General features: G+C 40.2%; 1 protein-coding gene across 21 annotated transcripts in view; it reads right to left on the bottom strand.

The window, feature by feature from the left end:
- Positions 1 to 12,911, bottom strand: part of TMCC1 (transmembrane and coiled-coil domain family 1) — a 156,545-nt gene that overhangs the window by 122,214 nt on the left and 21,420 nt on the right. The gene's annotated exons all lie outside the window — the stretch shown is intronic.

Here is a 12,911-nt window from a genome sequence, read left to right as displayed (position 1 = left end):
CTTGCGTTTACTCAGTAAATATGGCAGAAGCAAGAGGCCCTTACTAAAAGCACAGTGACTACAAAGAACGGGTAGCTCTAGTGCCTTGGCTTTGGAGAAGGCGATGGCTCCCCGCTCCAGTGCTCCTGCCTGGAAAATCCCATGGACGGAGGAGCCTGGTGGGCTGCAGTCCACGGGGTCGCTAAGAGTCGGACACGACTGAGCGACTTCACTTTCACTTTTTCACTTTCATGCACTGGAGAAGGAAATGGCAACCCACTCCAGTGTTCTTGCCTGGAGAATCCCAGGGACGGGGGAGCCTGGTGGGCTGCCGTCTATGGGGTCGCACAGAGTCGGACATGACTGAGGCGACGCAGCAGCAGCAGCAGCAGCAGCAGTAGTGCCTTGGCTTAAACTGTTCGGTGAATGAACGAACATGCAAACATGAGAATACAAGACACTAAGATACAGTGTTCCACTAAAAGCAAGAAATACGGTCAAAGTGAGACTGTCCAGTGAGTAGTTGATAACTACAAGACAACAAATGCACTGGCAGAATCTGTCTGCTGTGCTTTGGAACTAGGGAACCTATTTAAGGCTTGCAACTTCCAGGCGAAAGCTTGGACAGTAAGTTACATTTAATCTCAATTTCAACTCGTAGCACTGTAGCAGCTACCCAGCTTCCTCTAGCAACACAGAGGTCAGCTGGGCAAGGTTCCAGAGCAGCCTGGACACAGCTTATGGGAGCTAGGGGGGGCAAAAAATACTGTCCTCCAAATACCACAGATCTATGTGACCTGTGCTCTGACCACCGACTGCTGCTTCTGATCACAAAGATGCAGAGACAGGTGCTCATTTTTGTTGCACCTTTCCTCCCCATCCCTCTGATCCCCGGTAGTTGCAAGGCCCTCTCTCTCCAGCTAAGTGACTTCCAAGGGATTTATTTAAAGGACTGGTATCCTTTCTAATACTCTGGCCACCTGATGTGAAGAACTGACTCACTGGAAAAGACCCTGATGCTGGGAAAGATTGAAGGCGGGAGGAGAAGGGGATGACAGAGGATGAGACGGTTGGATGGCATCATCAACTCGATGGACATGAGTTTGAGCAAACTCTGGGAGTTGGTGATGGACAGGGAGGCCTGGCATGCTGTAGTCCACGGGGTCACAAAGAGTCGGACATGACTGAGCGACTGAACTGAACTGACCCTTTTTTCCCCAATCCATCTTCCTACCTCTTACCCCCACTACTGGCAGCCAGACACTGAAGACTAAGACATTCAAAAGCAACTGCATACACATTCTTCTGAAATGTATGTGGGACACATTTAAGGACAGACCACATAGTAGCTCACAAATTAAGTCTCAATATATTTTAAAAGACATACAAACTATCTTCAATTAGAATGGGATGAAGTTAGAAAACAACAACAGAAAGATAACTGGAAATTCACAAATGTGTGAAAATTAAATAACACACTATTATATTAACAAATAAATCAAAGAAATCACAAGGGAAATTAGCAAAAACTTAGAGACGAATGAAAATGAAAACATGACATTCTAAAACCTATGGGACACTTAGAAAGACGCACAGAGGTGGAAATTTACAGACTATAAATCCCCACACTAACAAACAAGAAAGGTCATAAATCAGAAACATAATCTTATAACTTACAGAACTAGAAAAAGAGGAATTAAACCCAAAAGTAGAGAAGGGAGGAAATAAAGAAGATGAGAGCAGAAATCAATGAAACAGAGAAGAGAAAAACAATAGAGAAAATCAACGAAGCTAAAAGCCGATTCCTTGAAAAGATCAACAAAACTGACAAACTTTGAGCTAGAATGACTACTAAAGAAAAGAGGACAGACTCAAAATCAGAAATGAAAGTGAGGACATAACTATCAATTCTACGGGAATAAAAAGGATCACCAGAGTATACTATGAACAATGGTGTACAACAAATTGTACAACCAAGATGAAATGGACAGATTTCTAGAAACAAAATCTACCAAGACTAGCTCAAGACTTTGAACAGACCTACAAAGAGTAAGGAGACTGAATCACCCATCAAAAATCTCTTGACAACAGTAAGATGTAAGAAAGAAAAGTGAAAGTCCCTTAGTCATGTCCGACTCTTTGCAACGTCCATGGGATTCTCCAGGCTGGGATACTGGAGTGGGAAGCCTTTCCCTTCTCCAGGGGATCTTCCCAACCCAGGGATCGAAGCCAGGTCTCCTGCATTGCAGGCAGGCTCTTCACCAGCTGAGCCAGCAGGGAAGCCTAAGATGTAAGAAAGGTTACAATTTAAATTATTTTCTAATTAACACTCAGATTAGGTGTTACTTGAAAACGGTTAGTACTTTCCTGAAAAGTCCGCATTTCTTTTGTAGAGAAAGATAAATGCATAATGTGTAACAAAGGCTAAGTCCTGACAGAAAACAGTATGGAACGATACTACTACCTTATCAATTCATGTTTTTGTACTTAACACTGTTCAAATATAGCCTGTCCTGTCCTTTTTTGTCTGTACTTTTAAATGCCTTAAAAATGTAAGATGTAATATCCTAGCTGGATCCACAGAAATTAGAAAAGAATCCTACTTTTCTTTTCCCCACTAGGCTTTCCTGAAACCAGAAGAAAAAGCTTATTTTATATCCATCTCACTCATGTTTTAACAGTATCTACTCAGGCCAGAGCTAAGATATATGTAATCTCACATTCTGTCTTCCTATCACACAAACTCCCTTCCATGAACTAACTTGCCTCCAAAAACCTGACAGCGGCTACTGAGATGAGGCAGAAGTTTAATCACTGGGCCACACTCACAGGAAACTAAACCGGTGAACCCAAGATCTGTTCAATAGTAGGGTTTCTCAGGTGGGCTTTTTCCCCCTCCTGGAGCAATCTATACAACAATTTTCCAAACTGCACTCACAATGCATTCATTCTCAGGATCACTACTCTAAAGGCATATAAATAAACCATGGCACAGCCAGAGCCCACCAAACCCATTTTGACAGATCCAGGGCAAGCAATTGCAAGGCTTCTGACTGCACCACCCCTCAGGCCTATGCGACCCCAGCCTCTGGCTCCAGCTTAGGCTCCTTTCCTTCCTGCGGGCCTAGCGCTGGCTTTTGAGCAAAGAAAAATAACGCTGTCAACCGAGCGGATCAAACTTCCAGCAGGATAAACACAAAAAGACTGTCATACAAATTCCTTCAAATGAGCATCTACTCCATAGAAATGAAGGCAGCTTAAAGTTATAAAAGACAATACAATGAAAATTTAATATATTTTAACTTTTTTTAATGATTAAAAGAATAATACTCAAATATGCTACTTTCATCAAATTATAAACCAGCCAGTATAAGTAGAGAACAATACAACTCAAAGCCAAATAATACCAGGCAGAGAGCTATTTTTTATTTTTCTATTTTGATTCCATTAGGTAACATGCTCCTGAAAAATAAGGCCTTTTTCATCTTAACATTTTACAAAATTCTACAATAAAAATAGATGGTTTATGGAAGAGGGAGGGGTTGTTAGGTAGGGAGAGTGTATTATTATTAATGGCAAATATCAACTAATAATGCATCCTTAATTATTTGCCAACATGAGAAACATGAGCAAGAGGACAGTATTTCTGGAAAGCATTAAAATTACATATCTAATCATTCATTCGGGAAGCACTATCCAATGCTTCCTCTTTCATTAAAACTGTAGTACACATCAACACAATGGGAAAAGTACTGATAGGCATACCATTATGGAAAAGTAATTCCCACATATGTTATTTATTTGTATCTTAAGAACAAAATACTATCAAACCAAACTAAAACTCAACATTCAAAAAACTAAGATCATGGCATTCAGTCCCATCACTCCACGGCAAATAGATGGAGAAACAATGGAAACAGTGACAGACTTTACTTTTTAGGGCTCCAAAATCACTGCAGATGGGACTGCAGCCATGAAATTAAGACGCTTGCTCCTTGGAAGAAAAGCTATGACCAACCTAGACAGCCCAGTAAAAAGCAGAGACATTACTTTGCCAACAAAGGTCCATCTAGTCAAACCTATGGTTTTCCCAGTATGTATGGATATGAGAGTTGGACTGTAAAGAAAGCTGAGCACCACAGAATTGATGCTTTTGAACTGTGGTGTTGGAGAAGACTTGAAAGTCCCTTGGACTGCAACGAGATCCAACTAGTCAATCCTAAAGGAAATCAGTCCTGAATATTGATTTGAAGGACTGATGCTGAAACTGAAACTTCAATACTTTGGCCACCTGATGCAAAGAACTGACTCACTGGAAAAGACCCTGATGCTGGGAAAGATTTAAGGCCAGAAGAGAAGGGGATGACAGAGGATGCGATGGTTGGATGGCATCACCGACTCAATGGATATGAGTTTGAGCAAGTTCCGGGAGTTGATGACAGACAGGGAGGCCTGGCGTGCTGCAGTCCATGGGGTTGCAAGGAGTCAGACACAACTAAGCGACTGAACTGACTGAAACACATAAGAGGGTATATCTAAATCTAACCAGTGAATTCTCACCTCATTAAGACATCTCCTTCCAGGTATCACCAGAGAGTACCTCATCTTCTTGGAAAACAAAATAAAATGGTCACCTGTGTTCTTTCAGCATTCCTTTTTCCTGTGAGGGGCACTAAGTCGCCTGAGACAGAGAAGCCCGAGTCCTCTCCCTCCGCCCTTTACATTCTCTGCCCCTCATCAAATGCCACCTAAACGCCACTCTTTTCCTTCCCGTTTTACTGAGCTGTCTGACATACAGCTTAAGCTTTAGGGGTTCCCTGGTGGCTCGGCGGGTAAAGGATCCGCCTGCAATGCGAGAGACCTGGGCTCGACTTGGGAAGATGCTGGTTTGGGGAGACGCCCTGGAGAAGGGAACGGCCACCCACTCCAGTATTCTGGCTTGGAGAATTTCATGGGACTGTGTAGCTCATGGGGTCACAAAGAGTCAGATACGACTGAGCGACTTTCACTTTCATGGTGTAAGTTTAAGGTGTGCAGCGTAATATGACTCACATACATCATGTAATGATCACCACAATACATTTAGTGGATATTCATCATCTCATCTAGATTAAAAAATAAGAGAAAGAGAGAAAAGCTCTTCCTGTGCTAAGAACTCATAGGATTTACTCTTCTAACAATGTTCATATACCTACCATTCTGCAGTAGTAATTAATCATGCTTCTCATTACATCCTGAGTACTCATTTATCTTATCACTAGACAGTGAAAGTCACTCAGTCATATCCGAGTCTTTGTGACCCTATACAGTCCATGGGATTCTCTAGGCCAGAATACTGGAGTGGGTAGCCTTTCCCGTCTCCAGCGGATCTTCCCAACCCAGGGATCCAACCCAAGTCTCCTGTATTGCAGGCGGGTTCTTTACTAGCTGAGCCACCAGGGAAGCCCAAGAATACTGGAGTGGGTAGCCTATCCCTTCTCCAGCAGATCCTGCCAACCCAGGAATCAAACTAGGGTCTCCTGCATTATAGGCGGATTCTTGACCAACTGAGCTATCAGGTAAGCCCTTATAACTAGAAGTTTGACCCTTCTGACCACTTTCATCCAATCCTCCACCCCCCTCCCCAACTCTGGTGATCACAAATCTGATCTTTTTTCTATAAATCTGTTTGTTGAAGCATAGTTGGCCTATGTGTATATTCCTGGAGTTCAACCTAGCGATTTGATGTTTCTATACATTACAAAATGATCACCTTGCTTCTCAAATATTCTTGAATTATTTCCTTTCTATCCTCTCTACTAACACCACTCTTGTTTAAGTAAGTCACAGATTTAAAACACCAACTCTGGTTACCAAAGGGGAAAGCAGGGAGAGGATAAATGAGGAGTTTGGGATTAACATATATATACACACTACTACATATAAAATAATCAACAAGGACCTACTGTATAGCCCGGAGAACTCTACTCAATACTCTATAAAAACCTGTATGGGAAAAGAATCTGAAAAAGAAAAAAAATTAATACGTGTGTGTGTGTGTATTCACAAAATTCTTGGATAGTTCCCTTGGCCTAAAAAAATCCATGCTATTTCAGTGACTGAGTAAGGCCTGTGTAGATATGGTTGCTTAGGCAACCTGTTTGCCTGTTTTGATAGTGAGCACAGTTCTAACTGGTGTTTCAATACCATATCAAGTCATTAAAAGAGTAGATAAAATAATTCATGACAAAATAAAAAGGCAAATGAATGAAAAAATATAAGGTATTCTACAATAAACAGGAGTTGTAGTATCAGAAATTATTAACAATTTAGAGAAAGATACACATTGCTAGAGACATTAAGAGAGTTAAAGAGAAAGAAGCAAAAGTTCTTTAGATTCCAAAATGGTCAAATGATATAGCATGAAAGTTCAGTTAAAAAACCTACCTCATTCTTCAGTTATTCACCACTTCAATGAGATCAACAAAAGACTGCCCAAGCAAACAATCTAGAACTACTAATTTTAATCTCCTGAGAGCAACGGTATATACTGATGAAACAACTACATCAATGCATACACCTTATTTTTTATGATTTTCCTCACATAAAATTTTTAGCACCACTTATGTGACAAAGAATGAACAAGCAATAAGAAGATATGAGTAGACTCATTACACTGCTGGTAGCAGTATAAAATGGCACAGCTGTTATGGAAAACTTTGGTAGTTTTTTATAAAATTAAACATTTAGTTATCATACACCCCACCAATCATATTCTTTGGCATTTATCTAAAAAAAGATCTATGTTCATTTAAAAACTTGTACATGGGGGGAGGAGGGGCCGGGGAAAAAAAAATAAAAAAATAAAAACTTGTACATGAACGTTCATAGCAGCATTACTGACAGTACCCGAACTGGAAGCAAGGCACACATACCTCAACAGACAAATGCTGAACTCTGGCACATCCATACAATGGAATACCACTCAGCAATAAAACAGAAAGAACTGCTCACACTGACACACATGAAGACCTGAAAAGATCTTAAAGGCATTCTGCTTAGTGAATGGAAAAAAAAAAAAGGCAGATCTCAAATGACTCCATGTATATAGCATCCTCAACATGACCATACTACAGGGATGGACAGCTCATGCATGGCTACCAGGGAACAAGGACAAGGACACAGGTAGAAGTGTGTTCCCATAATAAAACAAGGTTTTGGATGTATCCAATAAACATTAACTGCCCTTGGACTTTCAAGTTTTAATTCAGGTCCTGTTTCCAGTGAAAGTATTTGCTAACTTGTCCCCTCAACTAGCTGATTCACTTCAGTTGGCAGTGAGGCTTCCCTTGCAGCTCACTCGGTAAAGAATCTGCATGCAGTGCAGGAGACCTGGGTTCGATCCCTGGGTTGGGGAGATCTCCTGGAGAAAGAAATGGCAACCCACTCCAGTATCCTTGCCTGGAAAATCTCATGGACCGAGGAGCCTGGTGAGCTGCAGTCCGTGGGGTTGCAAAGAGTTGGGCACGACTAAGTGACTAACACAGTAAGGCAAAACACATAGCTACATCTGTCTCTGAGTCATCAAGATATCCTTACAGGAAGTCTAAAGAAAAGAGTGAGGATACAAAATCAAGCCTCGGAACCCACAGCAACTTTAACCTTAGCTGGCTAAAAGGAAATCTAGCTCTCAGCACTGAACAGGCAAAGACTATGCACAGGGCCAAGGACAGGCTGATAGTGCTTGTCAGGTAGAAAATACAGTCAAATGGTCAAAACACGACTGTACTGCCTTGATACTAGATCTCATCAACTGATTAACAGGCACACCTAAAGGGGGTGGGGGACAGCTATACCTAAATAACAGCTTTCTGAAGAGAAATGCTATCATATTAAATGCACACAATATCGACACATTATGATGCCAAAAAAAAAAAATGGCATTCCTCTCAAAATTGACAAAATAGAGGATTTATAGAATACCACCAGCTTACCTAACCAACACCTATCATATGTTCCAAATTTTTCAAACAGAGTTAGACTGAAGCACTGCTCCTTGACTTTTACTTATCCCAAAATCTATCGAGCCCTCTAGAGGTAATCAGATAAAATTACCAATAACCTATTGCTGACAGAAGAAACTGACAGAAGAAATCTTTTGCAAAGATGTGGTAAGTCTGCAAATGTGTGAAGGGCAAACATATCCAGACTGTAAAGAAAAGGTTTCAGAGTACTGCAGCACCAAGCACAACTTATTTGTCAACCTTCCATTTCCTCATGGGTTACGACAGTATCTACTCTCCCAGAATTGTGAAGATTACATGCACAACACTTAGAGGGCAGCCTAGTATGCAATAAGTACAACATAACTATTAGGCTAAAAAAAACTATAAGGATTGTATTGTACAGCAAAGGGAATAACAGCCAATATTTTATAGTAGCTTCCAAGGTGGTGCTAGTGGTGAAGAATCCGTCTACCAAGGCAAGAGACGTAAGAAACATGGGTTCAGTCCCTGAGTCAGGAAGATCCCCTGGAGGAGGAAATGGCAATCTGGTCCAGTATTCTGGCCTGGAAAATTCCAATGACAGGTAGCCTGCTGGGCTACGGTCAGTGGGGTCACAAAGAGTTAGACACGACTGAGCGACTAAATAACAACAATCATTCTGCAGTATAATCTCTCATTTTACATAATGCCCTTATAAGGAGAAATGGCCTCATAAGGACTACTATTTGCAATAGTTAAGTAAGTAAAGTAAGTGTCAGTCGCTCAGTCATCCCCGACACTTTGTGACCCCATGGACTGCAGCCCACCAGTTTCCTCTGTCCATGAGATTTTCCAGGCAAGGATAGTGGAGTAGGTTGTCATTTCCTTCTCCAGGGGATCTTCCCAACCCAGGGATCGAAGCCGGGTCCCCTGCATTGCAGACAGATTCTTTACCAACTGAGCTACAAGGGAAGCCTACTATTTGCAGTAGTCAGAATCAAAACAAATTTTTTTTCATGTTCTCACATATAAACACCTGCAAACATGTATGGAGATTAAGTGGCTGAGAAAAAGAATGAAAGGGTTAAAACATGCAAACCCCTAATTATCTTGTTTTGCCTGACTGCCTTTTGGTTTCCAACATATCTATTGGAACACACAGACTTTCTTAATCATAGGTAGAGGTCCAATTTAGGATTTTTTCTGATCGCTTTAATGATTTTTTAATTTAAGTAACTATAAAGAACCTGGTACCTGATTTAAATTTATATATATACATATATATATGCAAAATATATTTCATTATTTCTTCTCATACTGTCAAAGCAGTAATATAAATATAGTACAAGACAAAGTGGGGATAGAAAAATAATCTGATAGCAGTGATTTAAAAGAACAAAAATAATCCTATAATCCCTATTTCAAATTTTGTCTGAGATTTTGGTTTGCTCATAGTATTTCATTCACTTTACCATAAAAACTGCAAAATTTTCAGGGACAATATTATTTTAACAATATTAATGTCTTAAATATTCAAGAAGAAAAGTGATCTTTCAAAGTCACATTTCCTTTTTCCTAACTACTTTTTAAAATAAGTAGGTACATTTTTATCATTTTATCTTTTAAATGTACTGCAAAAACAGTCATTATGAAATAAACATGGAAATGCAAATAATCTGAATATAAAATAAACTACAAAAATAAATCAGCTCTTAGGGAAATTTACCTTTTGACTTTGCTCTAATGCAGTCTGGCACTACCACCCACCCCATCCCTGCTGGAAAAACAAACATCTCTAGGACTTTGATCATTTAATTTTTGCCCCCTTTACACTGCCTGACACAGTTGGTGCCCAATAAATACATGTTAAACTTTCCAAGAGACTTCAAACTTTCCATTAATAACCATCAAGACCATAATCCAAACTCTAGTACCCAGCAGTTTATCTGCATACATCAGGGCAACTGTACAATTTTCAATCAATCCATCACCAATGATAACTAGAAAAACAATTTTGGATGCCAAAGCAGATATTTCTTGACATAAAGTAGAAAATAATTACCATTAGCTAATTTAATCTACAAAAGAATCCAATGATTTGAAAAATACACAGGTTTAACATTTAAATATTTCCCCACCCTCCTATCTTCGTAAATCAACTGGTCATCATTAAGAAACAACCATTTAAATAGATGTTTCATAACTTGATGTCAAAATTTAACTCCATAAAATATTGTATGATTAGAAATCTGTTCATAATATACTGCTAAGCGCAGTGGGGGAAAATACTTGTAACAAAACAGTATGTACCCTGTTATCCAGATATACATATGTATTTACAGGTATGTTTGCATCAGTCTATCATGCAAATATTAAAATTATAACACTGGTTATCACTATAAATTACAGAAATTATAACTTTCTAATTTATATTTCTCTGGGTCATTTTTATATTTTCTGTACAAATCTAAACTTTTCTCACAAAAGCCAGCAATAAAAACATTTTTAAAAAACTTTACTCCAAAAAAAAAATCTTTACTCCACTAACCAAGGAATGTAGACTGTCTAAGATTTGAAGAAACATGCTTTCCCAACCATCTCTGATTTTCTGTGTAGTCAAATCAGGGAGAAAATAAACCAAATGCACTTATTATGGGACTTTGTGGAGAAGGCAATATGGCACCCCACTCCAGTACTCTTGCCTGGAAAATCCCATGGATGGAGGAGCCTGGCGGGCTGCAGTCCATGGGGTCTCTGAGGGTCGGACACGACTGAGCGATTTCACTTTCACGCATTGGAGAAGGAAATGGCAACCCACTCCAGCATTCTTGCCTGGAGAATCCCAGGGACGGGGGAGCCTGGTGGGCTGCCGTCTATGGGGTCGCACAGAGTCGGACACGACTGAAATGACTTGGCAGCAGCAGCAGCATGGGATTTTGACTTGCATGATATTCTCTGAGTGCTTTCAGAAAAGTGGGGGACAGAATAAAAGCAAGCAAAAACACTAAATAATTATTATTTTAAAAATTACTGTTTCAACACAACAAAAATTACTGTTTAAGGCTGGAACTTTTCAAGTGATTTATAATCTTTCAACTGATTTACAATCTCTTTGGTAAAATAAAACTTCATATATGATTAAGACAATCCAATTAAAAAAACAGGCAAAGAATTTGCAAAACATTTCTTCAAAGATACAGTACTGGCTGATAAACACATGAAAAGATGCTCATCATTGGGTTTTCCTGGTAGCTCATCTGGTAAAGAATCCGCCTGCAGTGCAGGAGACCCTGGTTCAATTCGTGGGTTAAGAAGTTTCCCTGGAGAAGGGAGAGGTTACCCACTCCAGTATTCTTGAGCTTCCCTGGTAGCTCAGCTGGTACAGTATCTGCCTGCAATGTGGGAGATCTGGTTTCGATCCCTGGGTTGGGAAGATGCCCTTAAGAAGGGAACAGCTACCCACTCCAGTGTTCTGGCCTGGAGAATTCCACAGGCTGAATAGTCCATGGGGTCGCAAATACTCGGACACACGACTGAGTGACTTTCACTAATCATTAGGGAAATGCAAGTCAAAACCACAGTAAGATACAACTTCACACTCACTAGGATGGTTAAAATCAGAGGAAGACAATGTAACAAGTGCTGAAGAGAATATAGAGGGACTGGAGCAGTCCTGCCCTGCTGGCGGGAATGGAAAAGGGCCCAGGCAGGCAATGCCTCAAAAATCCTTAACACAGAGCTACCACAGGACTTGATAATTCCATCTCTAGGCAGGTGTATGTGGTCAACACAAAACCTTGTATGCAGATTTCACACCAGCACTGTTCACAATAGCCAAAAAGTAGAATCAATTAATGTCCATCAACTACAAAATGAAAACAAAATGTGGCACAGCCATCCAACAGAATGTTATCTGGCAACAGGAAAAAGAATGGATACATGCTATAGAATGAATAGACTCTGAAAACATGCTACATGAGAGAAACCAGCCACAGAAGGCCACACATTATAAAAGTCCATTCATATGATACGATGTCCAGAAGAGACAACCCACAGAGATAAAAGATAGATGAGTGGTTACCTAGGACAAGGGCTAGGGGGAGGGCAGAAATGGGACTGATAATGGGGTACAGAGTTTCTTTGGGGGATGATGCAAATATTCTGGAATTAGATTGTGGTGATGGTTGTACACCTCTGTGAATGTACTAAAAACAGAAATGTGCACTTCAAATGGGCAAATTTTAAAATACATCAAATTTATCTCCATGAAGCTAACAGGATGTTACCAACAGGGAAAATAGGTGCATGATAGACTTTATATATTATCTTTGCTTAACTTTTCCATAAATCTACAACCTCTAAAATGAAAGATACAAATATGCAAATTAGTAGACAAAATCATGTAATATACATAGTGGAACTGTGAGGTAAGCTAAAGCTGCAGCACAGCAGTTTAGAAAGACACACACACAGTGCCTCAGACAAAACCACACTGAATAAATATTAGATGTAAAAAAATGAGGTTAGGCCTTGTCCACAGGGTTACAAAACGAAACAGCTAGAAGGAAGAACAGAACTCACAGAACTGGAACAACTTCATCGTTCACTTAGCCAGACCCAACTTTCCTTTTCCCACTTACCTACAACGTTCCAAATAAATTTACTTTCAGACAACCCAAAAATTTTCAGGAAGAAGTCTACAGAGAAGAAAATGCACAACATTGCCTCTTTATCAATGTAAAATTACTCTCTCTGTGGGCTTCCCTGGTGGTTTGGGTGGTAAAGAATTTGCCTGCAACGCGGGAGACCCGGGTTTGATCCCTGAGTTGGGAAGATCCCCTGGAGAAGGGAATGGCAACCCACTCCAGTATTCTTGCCTAGAGAATCCATGGACAGAGAAGCCTGGTGGGCTACAGTCCGTGGGGTGCAAAGTTGGACACCACTGAGCAACTAAGCACACACACACAT

This window comes from Ovis canadensis, chromosome 19, assembly GCF_042477335.2.
Source record: "Ovis canadensis isolate MfBH-ARS-UI-01 breed Bighorn chromosome 19, ARS-UI_OviCan_v2, whole genome shotgun sequence".
NCBI lineage: Eukaryota > Metazoa > Chordata > Mammalia > Artiodactyla > Bovidae > Ovis > Ovis canadensis.
The sequence above is the reverse complement of the archived record's forward strand: the minus strand, read 5'-3'. Positions and strand labels throughout refer to the sequence as shown.